The sequence below is a fragment of the Vombatus ursinus genome, unplaced genomic scaffold (assembly GCF_900497805.2).
Source record: "Vombatus ursinus unplaced genomic scaffold, bare-nosed wombat genome assembly UNPS02014807.1, whole genome shotgun sequence".
Taxonomy (NCBI): domain Eukaryota; kingdom Metazoa; phylum Chordata; class Mammalia; order Diprotodontia; family Vombatidae; genus Vombatus; species Vombatus ursinus.
The window spans coordinates 49,869,196-49,883,752 of record NW_020954585.1 but is presented as its reverse complement, the minus strand read 5'-3'; the positions used below and the strand labels follow the sequence as shown (position 1 = coordinate 49,883,752).

The window sequence follows — 14,557 nt, the reverse complement described above, 5'->3', positions numbered from 1 at the left end:
CCCTATTTTTTGCTAAATTCCTTGAGAAGACTGTCTACAATTGGTGCCTATACTTTCTTTCCTCTAACTCTCTTCTTAACTCTGCAGTCTGGCTTCTGATTGCATTCAACTGAAATGGCTCTCTCCAAAGTTACCAGTGATCTCTTAATTGTCAAATCTAGTGATATTTTCTCAATCTTCATTGTCCTTGACCTCTTTCAGGCTTTGGCACTGTCAATCACCCTCTTCTCCTTGATTGTCTTGTCTCTCTAGGTTTTCATGACCCTCTTGTCTGACAGTTCCTTCTCAGGCCTCTTTGCTGGCTCTTCATCCACATACCTGCTAGCTGGGGATGTCTTTCAAGGGTCTGTCCTGGGCCCTCTTCTCCCTATATGTTATTTCACATGGTAATCTCATCACCTCCCATGGATTTAATTATCATCTCTATGTAGATGATTCTCAGATATGTTTGCCTAGCCCTAATCTCTCTTCACATCACCAACTGCCTATTGGACATCTTGAACTAGTTATCCTGTAGACATCTTAAACTCAGTGTGTTCAAAGCCAAATTCATTCTCTTTCCCTCCAAACCTTTCCCCTCTTTTGAACTTCCATATTACTATCAAGGACACCATCTTCCCAGTCACCCAATCTCAGAATCTAGGTGCCATCCTCAGTTCATTCTCTTTCACCTCCCCCTCACCTCCACATCTAATCAGTTGTCAAATTCTGTTGTTTTTACCTTCAAAACGTTTCTCAGGGTGACTAGGTGGCACAGTGGATAGAGCACTGGTCTTAGAGTCAGAAGGACCTGAGTTCAAATCCAGCCTGAGATACTTACTGGCTCTGTGACCCTGTGTGCAAGTCATTTAACCTCAATTGCCTAAAAAAGAAAACAAAAAACCAAATGTTTTTCATATTCATCCCTTTCTATCCTCTGACACTACTACCATCTTGGTACAACCTGCTGGTTGTTCCCCCTTCCTCAAGTCTCCCTCCCTTCCAATTTATCCTCCACTCAACATGTTATCTTCCTTAAGTGCAGGTCTGACTTTGTCACACATCTCACCCCTTTCTATTCCCGCTTTCCAATTTAATAAACTCCAATGGTTTTCTATTGCCTCCAGGACCAAATATGAAATCCTCTGTTTGGTTTTTAAAGGTCTTTGTAAGCTGGCCTTCTCCTTCTTTTTCAGTCTTCTTATACCTTATTCTCCTCCATATATTCTAAGATCCAATAATGCTGGTCTTCTTGCTCTTCCTCTCAGGCTAACAATGCAGAGGCTGATTATGGGCTCAATCCCAATACTAATTATCGTGGAAACTTTAACTTATCCTGATTTTATGCAGGCTGGTTCATCTCTTCTTAGGCAGCCTTGTAGCCTTCCAATCCAAGGGGTTCGTTATATTGCTGCCAGACTTAGTATGGACATCCAATTGCTTTTAACCCTACTACAACTGAGAAGACCAGAGCCCAGGTGAGCCAATATCCCCAGGTTCTGCTGCATCAGGGATTAGAGGCATATGCCACCTTGGCTACTGTGATTTCTATGAGAGAGACTTTTCCTCTCTGTGTTATGATCTTTAGTTCATCTTATTACTTATACTTTGTGTATGTGTATATAAGCATCCAAGGCAATGAATTTTATTGTTGGCTTTCTTTTTTATATTGTCTCTCTTGGATTACTGGTCATCTCTACTAATTTTATTCTTCCTATGTTAATAATAATAATAATAATAAATAGCTAGCATTTATATAACATTTACTATGTTCCAGAAATTGTGCTGCTTTACAATTATTATCTCATTTGATCCTCACAAAAACCCTGGGAGATAGATGCTATTATTTTCCCCAGTTTACAGTTGAGGAAACTGAGGCAAACAGAAGTTAAGTGGCTAGCCCAGAGTCATAAAGCTAGTAAGTATCTGAAGATAGATTTGAACTCAGGTTTTTCTGACTCCAGGTAATAATAATAATAGCTAACATTTATGTAGTGCTTACTATGTGCCAGGTGTTATGCTAAGCTCTTTACAAATATTATCTCATTTGATCCTCACAACAACCCTAAAAAGTAGATGCCATCATTATCTCATTTTACAGTTGAGGACACTGAGGCAGACAGTTAAGTAACTTGCCTAGGGTCATACAGCTAGTTTGATCTGAGGCTGGATTTGAACTTAGGTCTTCCTAATTTCAGGTCCAGTGCTCTATCAATTGGGTCACTTAACTGCCTGTGTTGTACTCTCTATGGTTAATTTTTTTCCCTTTGCTTTTCTTTTCAATTTCAAGCCCTTTTGATAAGATTTTCAAGACTTTAGACAAATACATTTTTAATAGCCCTTGTTAGGTGCTTGGCCAAGAACCTGACATTCTTGAACTTAAAACCATATTCCAGAAATCCAAATCTTATTCTCAGGTATTATCTTCTTAACCAACTGTTCACTTCTTAAAGCTTTTTTTTTCTCATCAGAAAGGCTTATCTTCAAGCAATAGCAGTGATAAAAAAAAATCACTTGTCCCCTTAAAGTCTTCAGTTTCTTACTCTGTACTTCACCATCTCTAGCAATGCTTTTGCTTTCTAGGTTTCTTCTGCTTCCCTTCAGTTGAATCACTAGGAGTAGGCAATGCTCATTAAGTATGGAGACTAGGAAGTCTCTTTGTCATATCCCAGGTATATGACCCAGTGGAAGGAGTCTTTTTTCTTTTGTCTGTTAATCCACATCATAGATATGGGGCACCTTAATGTATGAATTACTGAACAAAAGTCCTGAATGGAGGTTAATATGTTTACTTCCCACATATTACATGCTTGAGTTTGAAGACTGACTTAAGAGAGTCACGAGTCAATTCATGTACATTAGCCCATGGAGAGATTTAATGGTACCTTTTTTGGGGGTGGGGTGAGAAGGGGAGGTGGTATTTGTTTTTTTCTATTTGTTAGCTTTGAAAGCCTAAACTCTGAGGCCTCTTGTTTGAGCTCCCAAGGAACAAAAATTGTGTAGATGATGGCCATCTGTATGGAGGAGTGGGCCCCTTAGCTCTGAGAACATACATATTAGGATGAATCACAAATTTCAGGCAAAAGTCTTAGAAATGAGTTAAGAATTCTGACCCTGTGTTCAGCTACTCCTCCCTTCACCAATCATTGCCTTGGGATGCTTGAATTATACAGCAGGTTCTGAAGAGGAAAATGTTTTAGGAACATCATAGCCTATGTGGGGAAATAAGACTTGTCTTGCACATAAGGGAGTTCCAGAAATTCCAACCTTGAGCTACTGTTTTCCTTGTGAACCTGGGTCCTACAACAGTGGGATCCGTAGTTGCCCAGAAGCCAGGGAATTGCACATACCTGGTGGAATGTGCCACTAACTGGAAGTATCTTGGGGGCCATTTCAGCAGATATATTTTAATATCTTGCCTTGAGACCAAGAGCGGGTCTGTTCTACCTTAAAATTTCACCCCAAAACTTTTTACTTCAGATATATAAACTTTGTGTATGGAGTGGTTTTCTTTTCTTTTTTTTTTTTTTTGGTATGGCTTTGAAAACAAAGGATGAACAGCAACAACTATGACTTACCATAAAACTGTCCACTTAGAAAGCATTTGCTGCTAAATGTCGGGGAAAAGAGAGTCACTTAATGACTGTGGGAAAATAGACACACTGATAGTTGATCTATGAATTGATTCAATCACTCTGGAAAGTTGTTTGATGTATATCTAAAAAGTCTCTAAACTGTGCATATCCTTTGATCCAGTGATACCACTTGTTATTAATTAGGTTTAGTTGTGTCTGACTCTTCATCACACCAGATGGTGTTTTCTTGGCTAAGATACTGGAGTGGAGTGATCTGCCATTTCCTTCTCTAGGTCATTTTGCAGATGAGGAAACTGAGTCAGAGTTAATCGACTTGCCCAGGGCCATACAGCTAATAAATGTCTGAGGCTGGATTTGAACTCAGGTCTTCCTGACTCCTGGTCTGGCACTCTATTCACTGTCCAGTGATACTGCTACCAGTTCTATACCCCAAAGAGATCAAAGAAAGAGGGGAAAAAGTAATATATTTACAAAAATATTTATAGTAACTCTCCTAGTATTAGAAAAGAATTGGAAACTAAGGAAGTACTGCTCAATTGAGGAACAGACAAACAAATTAGGCCACAGAAACATAATGGAATATTGTTTTGCCAGGAGAAACGACAAAATGGATGGTTTCAGAGAGCCCTAGGAAGAACTATAGAAAGAGATGAAAAGGGCAATGAGCAAAACCGGGAGAATAATTTATACAATGACAGCATTATCTGTCATTGTATTTCAAAACAACTTTGAAAGATTTGAGAAGTCTGATTGCTGAATTGACCAATCATGATTCTCAGGACTGATGATGATACTTGATATCCCACTCACGATAGAGCGGTGATGTCCTCAGGCTACTGAAACAGACAAACATTTTCAGAAACAGACTATGTGGGCATTTATTTTGCTTGACTATGAATATTTGTTAAATTCAAAAGCTTTGCTTTCTTCATTCCCCACTTCCACCTGATTAGGGTGGGAAGGTGAAGGGAGATGGGGATAGGATAGCAAAAAAAGAGAGAGTCAGTTGAGAAGAGAACAGAAGGAGACAGAAAACAGCTCAAACAGGACAGCTTTGAAAGCTACAGGTTGAACTTATTAAATACTTGAAAAGCAAGTTGTACATAAAAGATACCTGCAGTTACCAGTACAATTCTCTTTTTTTCTCATCTGCTATGTATATTGAAATACTAATTTGGTTTGTTAAATTCAGAATAAAAATAATAATCACAATAAAAGAAATGGGAAAATAAAAAAGTCACCAACCATAGACCCAGTGTATTGGAATGGACTTTTTCCTGGTACCACCTGTGTTTCCACATTCTAGTTTCTTGGAGCTCAAGAAGTTGCTTTCTCTTTGGAGGGACCAGGCCCCTCCCTCCAGAGGGGGAGCATCTTATTTATTACATATTATTTTGTTTTTCAGTCATGTCTGACTCTTCATGACTCCATTTGGGGTTTTCTTGGCAAAGATACTAGAGTGGTTTATGATTTCCTTCTACAGCTCATTTTACAGATGAGGAAACAGGAAAACAGGGTGAAGTGGCTTGCCCAGGCTCACACAACTGGTAAGTGTCTGAGGCTGGATTTGAACTCAGGAAGATGAGTCTTCCTGACTCCAGGCCTGGCACTCTATACATTGTGATGCCACCTAGGTGCCCCTTCCTATTTCATAGAGACAAGTAATCACCGACCTTTTTTTGCTTCTTTTCCTTTGTCACATTTTTCTGTCTTCCAGACTCTTGATATAGGTAAGGATTTTCCTCTGCCTCTTAAGATTCTTATTTGTTTTCCCTTTGGAGTACTTCTTCCATTCTTTCAAAGAACACTTTATTCCCAAAGTGTCTTAGACTAGTCATTATGAACTCCTTCACTCCATCCCCAGCTGAAAAATAAGCAAATACTGTGAGCTGGTAAAAACAAGACTGTAGCATTAGACAAAAGTGCATAAAATAGATTAGCTTTAACCATCACAGAAAACAAGATCAGATTTAGTACTTGCAATAAACAAAATTTCAGTCTCTAGGGGAAAATTCCTCTCTATCAGTTTTATTTTCATGGGGAGAGGCAGTGTGATATAGTCGAGAAGACATGGGTTTGAGTCCTGCCTCTGACACATTCTGGCTGTGTGACCCTGGGCAAGTCATTTAACCTCTCAGTACCCTAGGAGTCTCTCTCTGACAGAGGTTCTTGACTTGGGGTCCATGAAATTTTTTGTTAAATATTTTGATAATGATTTTTCAATGTGATTGGTTTTTTTGCAACCATATGTATTTTGTTTTAGGCATTTAATAACATTATTCTGAAAAGAGCTCTGTAGGCTTTACTAGGATGCCAAAGGAGTCCATGACACAAAAATGGTTAAGAGCTCCTTCTTTAGGATGATAAGTTGCAGAGAAGGTGCCCAAATGCATTGGTAGGAGTTTCTTTACTGGAAAGTTCATTCCACAGATGAAATCACTGATGTATACCTGATCTCTAGCATTATGAGGGTTGGGGGAGGGAAAGGCAGCTAGGTGGCTCAGTGGATAGAATACTAGGGCCTGGAGTCAGGAAGATGTATCTTCCTAAGTTCAAATCTGGCCTCAGACATTTACTAGCTGTGTGACTCCGGGCAAGTCACTTTACCCTGTTTGCCTCTGTTTCCTCATCTGTAAAATGAGCTAGAGAAGAAAATGGCAAACTACTCTAGTATCTTTCCCAAGAAAATTGCAAATGGGGTCATGAAGAGTCTGAAAGAACTGAACAACAACAAACATTAGGAGGAAGATAGATGCATGTGAAATAATAGCCTGTGGCGTGTTGGATTTAGAATCAGAAGCTCTGAATTCAAATTGAGCTCTGCCCCTGAATTTCTGTATAGTTTTAGGCAAGGACCTTAGTATCTCTGAGACTTATTCTCATTTGTAAAATGAGAGTCATAATACTAATATTTGCCTCCGTCACAGGGCTGTTATGAGGAAAATGCTTTTTAATTTTTTTTTTGGTAATTTAGTTCTTAATTATCACAGATTTACAGAATTTCCTTGTTGAAAGGGACTTTAGCATCCGTCTAGCGCAGGCCTATACAACATAGAGCCAAGCAGCCCGCCAAAAGACTTGGGGTGGCCTGTGAAAAATGTAGGGTTGCCACTGTGCATCTCCTGTTCATCATGTGACCTGCGGCAACCAACCATCGTCAGTCTATCTCTAGTCTAACCTATCTGCTCATGAAATTTTGATCCCTACCTACTGCCAAGTTCTTCAGGTCTTATCTAATGCAATCTGTGCTCAGTCAGTCAATAAATATTTATTAGGTGCTCCTCCCCTCCAATACCACCTTGAAGAAATAGTGATCTAGACTTCGCTTGAGGACCTACAATGTAAGGTGTGAAAGAACATCAGACTAAGGGTCAGGAGGTCTGAATTCTTGTCCTGGGTCTGTCATTAATGTGGTGCATGGTGCCTAGGGAAGTCACTGCTACATCTTCTGGCTTTAAAGTTTCCTCTTCCGTAAAATTAGAGAGTTGGATTACATGATCTCTGAACTCACTCGTCCCTTTTATGATTCTATGGATGAATGAATGAGGCACTGCTTAAGCATTTACTATGTGCTAAGCACTGGAAACACACACAGAAAAGTCAAATGGTCCCTGCTGTCAAGGAGCTCACACAGTCTAATGAGGCAGATAACGTGGGAGAAGATTTCAGCTGCCAGTCAAATGGAAAGGTCCTCTGGTCCTTAGGATGGTTAATGTCTCTCCTTTCATGTCACTTCCACTGATAAAATCCTATCAGTTTCTGATGTTGAACTGTTTGACAATGCCAAGGATTTTGGTGGCAAGAACTTTCTTTTCTGGTTCTTTAGTGTCTGTGGCTGTAGCACCTGCAGGGGTAATTGCCAGGTTGCCTTTCCACAGGGGTTGCTTCCCAGGATGATGGCCAAGGGCACTGGGCTGGAAGCACTGCTATTCCCAAAGCTCTTTGGTTCAGGGTCCTGGGCTGTCTCCATCAGAATCTGAGGGGAGATGGTGGTGAGTATGGTGCTGGTTTGACTTGCCTGACACCTGCTGCCCCCTTCTCTCTCTCAGGGTGCCTTGATACTTCAGCTAGGTTGGCTTACCTGCCCCATCAGTGACAGTCATAGAAAGGGCTGGTCTGTTCTCCATAGGAATTGCCTCCCTGGATGGTGGCCATGAGGGCTGGGATAACAGCAGAACAGGTGGTTGGGGAGGAAGGTGGTGGTGCTGTGATTTGGGATTCCTAATTCTGTTTTTTTTTATGCTATGGTAGCTGCATATTTCTGGTCAAGTCTAGTAGGTCCACAAAAGGTAAGAGATTAAAAAAGTATATACTAAAAAGGAATACACTCAATAGGCTCTAAACAGTCCATAAAAGTGAGGTGCAAGGGTAGTGGTGGCAGCATGGGTAGAGAGTGGGGAGTTGGGAATGAATGGGAGAGATATTGTAGTGGTAGGTAGGAATGAAACAAGCATTTAAGTGCTTACTATGTGCCAGGTCAGCCCTCCCTCACTTAAATCCAATTCACTTGTAAGTCATGGCATCACCTTCCTGATGTCATAGTTCTCGAGAACGAAGGACAAGCAGCCACAACAATGAGCCAGAAAAAAAAGTAGGAAAATAGAGGCAGCTAGGTGGTGCAGCGGATAGAGCACCAGTCCTGAAGTCAGGAGGACCTGAGTCCAAATCTGATCTCGGACCAGACACTTGACACTTATTAGCTGTGTGACCCTGGACAAGTCACTTAACCCCAATTGCCTTGCCCCCTCAAAAAACCAAAACAAAACTCAATGTGCCAGGTACTGTATTCAGCTCTTTATGAATATCTTTTCATTCCATCCTCACAACAACCATGGGAGGCAGGTACTATTATTATCCCCATTTTACAGATGAGGAAACTGAGGCAAATAGAGGTTAAGTGACTCACCTAGGGTCACACAGCTAGTGTCTGAGGTGAGCTTTGAACTCAGGTCTTCCTGACTCCAGGCACATCCTTCTATCCACTACATTGTCTAGCTGCCTCTGATCAATAGGGTTATCTTCAGCAGGCTGTTTATTGCCCCTTCTCTCCACTCCCACACTCTACCCCATTATGACTGACTTTCTTGCCACTGATCCTAGGGTACTCTCTGATTTCTAGCACCTGTCCAGTGCCCCATGTTCCATACCTTTTCCTTTCCTGTACTTTCCCTAATCAAAACTTATTTGTCCTCTGTCCCATGCTTTTATCACATTGAAAAATCTACTCTGTAAGTAAGTTTATTGTTGTTCAGTCATTTCAGTGGTTTCCAACTCTTTGAGACCCTATTTGGAGATATTGGAGTGGTTTGCCATATCCTTCTCCAGCTCATTTCTTTTTTTTTTTTTTTTTGCAGATGAGGAAACTGAGGGAAACAGGGTTAAGTGACTTGCCCAGCTAATAAGTGTCTGAGGCCAGATTTGAACTCAGGAAGATGAATCTTCCTGACTCCAGGCCTGGCACTCTCTCCACTGTGCCACCTAGCTTCCTCAGCTAAGTTCACAGTACTACGTTAAAGGATATCAATGACTTCATGTGCTACCCCTTAAGGATATTTGCAGTTAAAGGAGGGTTTCCTGGAAACATCATGCCTTAACCTAAGGAAATGAACATATAATGATAAGGATTTATTGTACTGTGGCAGGTAGGTGAGGGAAATATTATTAATTTGATGGTTGTCTTTCCATGCCCCATTCAAACCGTACTTCTTGTTCAGGATGTTCTAGAGCCAATAAATTCTACCAGGAAATCTGGTAATAATTGGTTCTGCCCAAGCAGAAATCCAGGGCCAGGTAAGTTCGTCCTTTGACTAACAGGTTGTGAGGGAGCCTGGATTCTACGTTTGGCTGCCCAGGGGCCTTTGTTTTCCCCAGCCATAAAAACAGACTATTTGTCCTCTTTTGTGGAGTGAGCCCAGATCCCTAGCGATGGAAGTTGCCAAAGGGCAAAAGGATATTATTATAAAAGAGGGACTGTATGATTTAAGGCAACAACATCCCGGGAAACGCAGAGAAGGTGGACAGCAGGAAGATGGAAGAGTGTTGGCAGGAAGCTAAAAGAAAGAGTGATCTGTATTTCATTGAGATGGTATGTTGGAGTCCACATGGGAGGAGATTAAATATCTCATCCCCTGAATGCAGAAAGGCAGAGATAAATCAGGCTTTACTGCAAGCAGGGTGACAGGGAGTTAATTAGGAGAGGAAAAAAAATACATTTCAATTCACAAAGAAAAGAAGCAAGAGAAAGACTGGTGTCGATGGAGGTCACGTTATGCTGTCCAGGATCTATAAGTACGCTTCTTTAGGCACAGCAAACTGGAGGCAATTTGAATTGGTATAATTTAGTTAAATCCGTGATCACCCGTTTTCTTACTCTGAATGATCAGCACTCCCCTACTTCCACCTCACGTACCCACAGACACTACAGTCATAGTACAAATGAAGGGGGCGATGTGGAACAGTGGGAAGAACAAAAGACCTGGGTTAGAATCCCTGTTCTGCCACCTTTTATCTGTGTGACCTTGAACAAGTTATATCACCTCTCTGGGACTCTGTTACTTCATCTGTAAAATAGGGGTCAGTCCCTTCTAAATCAAAGTTTATGGTTCTATGACCCAAGGCTCAACAGTGAGGGCATCTCTCAGCCTCTACTGATCTTTCCCCAATGAGTATTTCTCTAATTCTCCCCATTCTCTATCCATTGACTCCTCAAATATTCTATCACCACCCTTCCCTATCACCTTCAAGCTCTGCGACTGCTCCCACCAACTAATATACTTCTAAATACCAGTGCAGAAATGTTAGTTCAATCAACTGCTCTCCTCATCAGTTGTTCCTATAAAGGCCAAAATTGCCCAAGAAACCTACCTAAGTTAGTGTTGTCTCTTAGATACTAAATTCCCAGGGACTAGGGACAGAGAATAAGTGAGAGAAATGATTATTTCTTTCATATATTAATAACTAATTATTGAATTAGGACCAAGGTTTCCCCCCTTTTCTACCTCTTTATCCAGAAATCAACCATTGTGGGAAATCTTGGACAAAGACTTACCCAGCCAGGAAAGCTAAGATCTAATAAAAGACAGTAAAGAAATTCTAAGTTCAGGGGAATGGGTGGATTTCCACTTGTGTTTACTCAGATAGGTTTGGGAAAATGTGGATTCTCCCTTTTGTGATATGGAAATTGGAAAGTCTCTTTGACCAAGATTCGGGTGCTCAGTGTCATGTACCTCAAGATCCTCACCGGAATAAGCCCACCTCTCATCATAATATTCATTCTCTTATTAATTATTAACCAGTCAGAGTTGATTGCCATCCTCAGGAACACCCACTTTTCCAAGGGCATATGAACTGTGAGCATACTGCCATGAAGGGTCTTTGATCCAAGAAATGGCCAAATGACCATTCCTTTTGTTGATAATATGCTAGCATTATTAATAAAATGATTAATTGCCCAGAAATGTCTCTTGTTAAAATGTCACTTAAGGTAGTGAAGAAACACCAGACTAGGAATCAAAAGACGTAAATTATGTTCCCAAGTCTGCCATTTATAAACCCTGTGGCCCAGGACAAACAACTTCACCAATCTGCTCCCTTATATATAAAATGGGAATAATAATAGGACATTAATATGTCTATCTCACGTGGTAATTTTTCTTCAAGGATTTTTTTATCATTATTTTCCCCCCATTTTATTTATTTATTTTTAGTTTTCAACATTCACTTCCACAAGATTTTGGGTTCCAAATTTTCTCCCTATCCCTCCCACCCCATGACAGCCTGCATTCTGATTTCCCCCTTTACCCAATCTGTTCTCCCTTCTATTACCCCCACTCCTCCTCTTATCCTCTTCCCCTTCTATTTTCCTGTAGGGTAAGATAAATTTCTATACCCCCTTGCCTGTATATCTTATTTCTCAGTTGCATACGGAAATAATTTCTAACATTCCTTTCTAAAACCCTGAGTTCCGAATTCTCTCTCCTTCTCTCTCCCCAGCCACCCTAATTGAGAAGGCAAGCAATTAGATATAGATTATACATGTGTAGTCATCACATGGTAATTTTGAAGGTCAAATATAATAATAGTGCTTGCAAAAATGCTTTGGAAACTGTGAAGTAGTTAACAAATGCTGGGAATTATCATTGTGAAGGATCATAGGTGTAGAAGAAGAGAACTTTACAGGCCACTTAGTCGATCCCCTCTTATTTGACCTGTGACAAAACTGAGGCCCAGAGAGCAGAAATTACTTTCTTGAGGCCATGCAGGTATTAAGTGTTATAAGCGGGATTTGAAGCCAGATCTTCTGACTTCAAATCCAGTGCTGTTTCTACTGTCTTACGGAGTCATTACTCAGGATAACATATGCCATATATACTTTGTGGGTGCTTTGATCAATGTTTTTTGATAAAGCTGTGACTACTATGTGTCTCCAATCAATCAGCAGGTATTTATTAAGTCTCTGCTCTGTTCCAGATCCTGCGCTAGGTCTTGGGGATATAAGTGCAAAGAATGAAACAATCCCTCCCTCAAGGTGCTTACATTCTAATGGAAAAGGCAACAATTTTATACGTAAGTATATACAGAATAAATATAAATAAATGCAAAGCAGTTTGAATTTGCAAGGTAATTGGAGAGGAGAGGCAGCACTAGCAATTGATGGAGATGGGGAAAGGCTTCATCCAGGAAATGATGCCTTTAGGTTCATCTTACAATAAGCCTTTCCCTCTCTGACAGTTTTGTTCAGTTGTTTCAGTCACATCTGACTTTTCGTGACCCCATTGGGGGTTTTCTTGGCAAAGATACTGGAGTGGTTTGCCTTTTCCTTCTCCAGACTGTTTTACAGGTGAGGAAACTGAGGCAAACAGGGTTAAGTGACTTACCCAGGGTCACACAGCTAGGAAGTATATGAGACCAGATTTGAATTCATGAGGATGAGTCTTCCTGATTCCAGGTCCGGTGCTCTGCCCACTATATCACCTAGCTGCCTCTCTGAAAATAAATTAATAATTTATAAGTACTTACATGCATCAGGGAAACTACTATTTGAGGGGTTCCCCATCTTGTGCATCTGTACCCCAGTGAATACAAGAAGCTTATCAAAAGGAGAATGGAATAATTGGCAAATAATTCTATTATTCTGTTGAAATTAATCGCTTTATTTTATTTCTTATGCATAGGTGAATGATAAACTCTAGAATTCATTTCCTTTCATGTTGAATAGAGAGTTCAAGACAGTTTTATTAAATTGATGTGAGAACTCAAAAAGGTTCCTGACTTATTTGAAGGAACCTTGGAGGCAGTCTTAGGAAAGTGATGATAATGTAATGTAGATGAGACATCATTTTACCTCTGAATGGGTTTATTCTCCTGGTGAGAGGAGGTATGGTATTTATGAACTGAATGCTTGACTTGCTGCTTGAGTGGAGAGAAGGCTAGAACTGGTGTCAGGAAAATCTAACTTTAATTCTTTCCTCAGGCACTGATTAATTCTGTAATCCTGGGCAAGTCAGTTTAACCTCTCCGAGCCTCAGTTTTCTCATCTGAAATATGGGAATCACTATCATCATCATCATCATCATCATCATCATCACCCCTACCTTACAGGGTTGAATGGAGGATCAAATGAGATAATTAAATTAAATAAGTAAAGTGCTTTGCAAACTTTAAAAGCTCTACATAAATATGAGTTAGCCTTGCCAAGAAGGAGAAAAGTACTAGGGTTTGATGGAAGACCAGCAAAGGCTTGGAGATTCTGGAGGGGAGCTGGGAACCCTGCTCTCCCCATTCCTCCTAGATTCCTGACCATCTCTCACTCCCCAGATCCAAGGTGTTGCCAAGGCCTGTTGACTTCACCTTTGCAGCATCTCTGGAATACTCCCCCTTCTCTCCTCTGCCACAGCCACCATGCTAGTGCAGGCCCTCCTCACTTCATGCCTGATTATCACATTAGTCTGCTGGTGGGTCTATCTGTCTCCAGTCTATCTCTACTCCAGTTCATCCTTTATTCAGTCACTGAAGTGATTTTTCTAAAGCACAGGCCCAATAATCCACCCCACCATTCAAATTCCCAAATCAATAAACTCACCTCCAGAAGAAAATACAAAATTCTCTGCTTGGTGTTCAGAGCCCTTCATAACCCAACTCCCTCCTTCCCTTTCCAGTCTTCTCATACCTTACTCCCTGACACATAGTCTTCAAACCAGGGACATTGGCTATTTCAAGACACTCCATCTCTTAGGTCTGGATATTTTTTTCTGGCTGTCCCTTGCTTGGAATTCTCTCTCCTTCACTCTACTGATCTCCCTGGCTTCCTTTAAGTCTACAGGAAGCCTTCTCCAACCACCCTTAATTCCAGGACCTTCCTTCAGGTAATTATTTCCTATTTATTGCATACATAGTTAGATCAGTATATATTCATTTGCATGTTATCTCCCCTATTAGATTGTAAGTTCCTTGAGGACAGGAATACTTTACCTCTTTTTGAACCTCAGACACTTAGCTCAGTGCTTGGTACATCATACAGTTATCCCTTCTACATCCTGGGGGTTAAGGGTTAGGTCCTGTGATCTGGAAAATCTGCATAAAATATTTTGGCCCTCCCTTCATACCAGAGAAGAAGTCTGAATTACTATGGTATTAAAAGATAAAATATGTTGACATCATACAATACTACACACATATTTTATGTATTTCCAAACTTCTGTGTCGTCTGCAGCTTCTGCAAAACTCCCCCAAAATTCTCCTTTAATTTCTTATGCTGACCCGCGACGTATCAAAACCACGATGGGGAAAGTCGTGATGTGAAAGGGATAACTGTAGGTGCTTAAGAAATATTAATTGATTGATTGATAAGTCAGTATTTTGTTTCTGCTACAACATTCTTCCCCACAGTGATCTATGCAGAAAGATCAACTCATGGCACAGCTCTGCCAACGAAAGCCTTTAAAGGCTATACAGTATCACACAAGAAACTCATTCTCATTCTT

General features: G+C 40.6%; 1 long non-coding RNA gene across 1 annotated transcript in view; it reads left to right on the top strand.

Annotated features, from left to right (window-relative positions):
- LOC114052349 overlaps positions 1-12,131 on the top strand; it is an 88,319-nt gene extending 76,188 nt beyond the window's left edge. Inside the window, exon 4 of the long non-coding RNA XR_003570237.1 lies at positions 12,045-12,131. This is a non-coding gene — a long non-coding RNA (uncharacterized LOC114052349). The remainder of the gene's footprint in view (positions 1-12,044) is intronic.
- Positions 12,132-14,557: the final 2,426 nt, after the last annotated feature.